General features: G+C 33.3%; 1 long non-coding RNA gene across 2 annotated transcripts; it reads right to left on the bottom strand.

The window, feature by feature from the left end:
* Positions 1-456: 456 nt before the first annotated feature.
* LOC124913747 lies at positions 457-2,034 on the bottom strand. 2 transcript variants are annotated; one of them, XR_007096771.1, is made up of 4 exons: positions 1,962-2,034; positions 1,162-1,267; positions 767-811; positions 457-587 (listed from the first exon to the last, which is right to left on the bottom strand). It is a non-coding gene; the product is annotated as an uncharacterized LOC124913747 (long non-coding RNA). The 2 variants fall into 2 exon arrangements; XR_007096772.1 differs by lacking the exons at positions 457-587; positions 767-811 and adding an exon at positions 995-1,024.
* Between the last annotated feature and the right edge of the window lie 1,122 nt (positions 2,035-3,156).

The raw sequence follows: 3,156 nt of genomic DNA, 5'->3' as shown, positions 1-3,156 counted from the left end.
AGTGTCTAGGGAAGGTTTTCAAGAACTTCTCAGTTATCATCATCTCCTGTATCTTTCTGGGCTTAGAAGTAGTAGTGTTCTAAACAACTCTAATAAAGACTTTTCATTTCTAAATAGAATTCTACATACAAACTCATTTTAGAGCTCATTACACACTCAAGTCCATACTATAATAAAGTGATTTTTTATCATTCTTCAGGTATGGTAATTAACATAGATATGGTAATTAGCATACTTGAAGTTATAATAATTTCCATAATGCATCAGATTGCAATTGCAAGAGAAAATGCATTTTCCTATTTGTGTAAGAACATATGATATCCTAACATTACTATTTGTGAGCTACTTCCAGGCCTTGTTTCTGCATTGTGAGAACGTAATGATGTCAATGCTGATTGGTTTGATGACAATGCTCTAGAGGCTGATGATGGCCTAGAATTTGAACCCCATGAACTTGGAACAGGTTCATGCCCTCTATCGCTAGCTGCAGTTGATGGTCGAGTACCACTGCCACCATCACTTTTTGGAGACAATGCTAAGGAGTTCCATGCATTGCCCGTGGATCGATTTTCCCAGTTATTGGTCCCCTGTATGAACAAATAAGCTACTTTCAACTTCTATAAAATTTTCAAGATAGGATAAGCAAATAAAGTACATTACAATGTAGCATGTGCAATATTTTTAAGTGCCTGTTTGTCTAGTTGTTTTATGAAGGATTTGAAGATTTATATGTATGAATGTATAAAGAAATTGATATCATACTCACTTGGGAACAATTTCAGCATTTGGGTCCAATCCATGATTTTCCAACCTAACAACAATGTTCAGCAGTAACGTGAGACATCAAAATGAGAAATTCAATATTGGGTATGACTTATATTTGCAAAAGGATACAATGGAGAGTTGGAGACGTCATTCTTGAAATGTATTTCCGAGTTCATTCAAATAACAATGCAATATCCTAGAGCAAGTCACACAATTGAAACATCAAAAACAAAAAGATATTCCCCGGCATCCAGTGCCTCTGCCAAATTGGTGATAGAGTTGTTACGTTTGTCAAAACTCCCAATGATCTAAAAAAACTCTATATACTACTAATGTTTCCATCATCACAAACAATATATATGGATAGGTTGTATATAAAATATAATTGTGTCATACCAAGGTGTTGATGAAGCTTTGGATCAATAACTCTAACAATTCCTGAAAGGGCACGCAACTGAGTTTGCACTCCCATAGAGTTCGCATCAGACCTGAAATTCTCTCTCTTTCGCAAAGACAAGAAAATTAATGAGTCTCAAACCCTAGAACCAGTATGAAGCAGAATAAAAGATATATCCCAATTTAAGAAGTTTTTGAAAAACTTATTCTTTAAATAGTTAAAGTATAGATCCCCCTTATTTCAAAAAGTTAAAGTGGACAGTTATGCTCATTATTTCTTTTTACTGTAAAACCATTTGAAGCAAAATGAATTGTCCCATATAACAAGCAAGAGTACCTGATCCATGCCAATCAAGAGCATCGAATACATTCTAGAAACATTTCTTTTAAGAAGTAGATTGAGTTATGAAGATTCATTTAGCTTAGTGCTAGACTGCAAAAACTCGTATCCGTAAGATCATGGGTTCAAGTCAGACCAATTTTAAAAAAATTAGATTGAGCTTTTAAACAATAAACAGACAACAAGGTAGTGCACTAGCACATAATTCAAGACCAAAAAGGTAAAAGTAAAAGTAAAACAGAGTGGAATCAGAAAACAATAGGACACTCTCAGCAACTGAAGTTGTAGCTTGTGAATTCACAGTACAGCCAATGAAAACATGTAAAAAGAAGTTAAAATGTTGCTTATCAAACTGACTTACACAAGTATAAACATGTAAAAAATTTCAGCAGGCCTGGTGAGTAGACACTTTTTCTAGATAAGTCTTATACAAACAAAGAGCAAGAAATGGGAAAATTACCAATTTCCGCATAGCTCGTTGAAAGCACCAAAAAGCATCTGCTTCATTTTCTAAAAGAATGTGCTAACCAGATGAGACACATCCTACTTGACGCATCCTACGTGACGCACCTGCGTGACGCACCTGCGTGACGCATCCTACGTAACGCATCCTATTTGACGCATCCAACCAACCAACCTGCATTCAACAAATCAGGGCGAATCAATGACGTTTTGTAAAGGAAATTAACACAAACAATCATATGTAAACAAAATAAACACAAAATATAAACGAATATAGTGAAAAAATTTGCTTCGTTCGCCGTTGGAGCCGTAGTTCGCCGTTGGAAGTTCTTCGCAGCTCTAGACCATTGAATATAGTGGAATGGTCGACGGTGCCTCTTCGATTCGTTCTTCATCGCTGAAAAAGAAGAGGAAATCTTCTCCGCCACCATTAGGGTTTCACGGCGGAGCGGAGAAGACGGGGAAGAAAGGGGCCGGATGAGAGAGAAAATGAAACGGAAATGAAAAAAAATTAAGTCTTTATAGGGTTCAGGGTGCGTCACGCATCTGTAGGGTGCGTGACGCATGGGTATAATGGTCATTAAAATATTTGGGGGTCACCAGCGCTATAAAAATTAGTGGCCCGCACCAAACATAATTAGCCCCCTTTTTGGGGTCATTTCCTCAAATTTCCCCTTAGGCTTGGGCTTTTCTAATTATAGACAAACGAAAGATTTCTAATTTAAATAAACATATAAGTTTAATCTTTGTTTTTAAATATAATATTTAATTTATTTATTTTTAATTTATATTATTTATTTATTTTTAATTAAATTAAATTTAAATAATAATTAATTAAAAGAAAGTTGTTAATAAAAAAATTTAATAATGATATAAAAAGTTTAAGAATTATGTTATATAAAAAATAATAATAAATTTTTAATGTTAATAAAATTTTAAGTTAAATTCAAATTATAAAATTAAAATAGTGAAATAAAATATTTATAAAGTTTAAAATAAAAATATTAAAATTTAGAATAGTTAAATTATAAGGTTTTAAAAAAAATTTATATATAAAAAAAATTAAAGGTGGTTGTAAATGTACAAAGGCTGGCAAAGTATTTTTTTCTTTTAACTTTTACCCACCCTTAATATGCGTCGACAGATAAGGGTGGTTGAAAGTAGGTTTTGTTGTAGTGAATGAACAGTTCGTT

Source organism: Impatiens glandulifera, chromosome 9 (assembly GCF_907164915.1).
Source record: "Impatiens glandulifera chromosome 9, dImpGla2.1, whole genome shotgun sequence".
NCBI lineage: Eukaryota > Viridiplantae > Streptophyta > Magnoliopsida > Ericales > Balsaminaceae > Impatiens > Impatiens glandulifera.
This window is presented reverse-complemented; position numbering and strand designations above follow the sequence as displayed.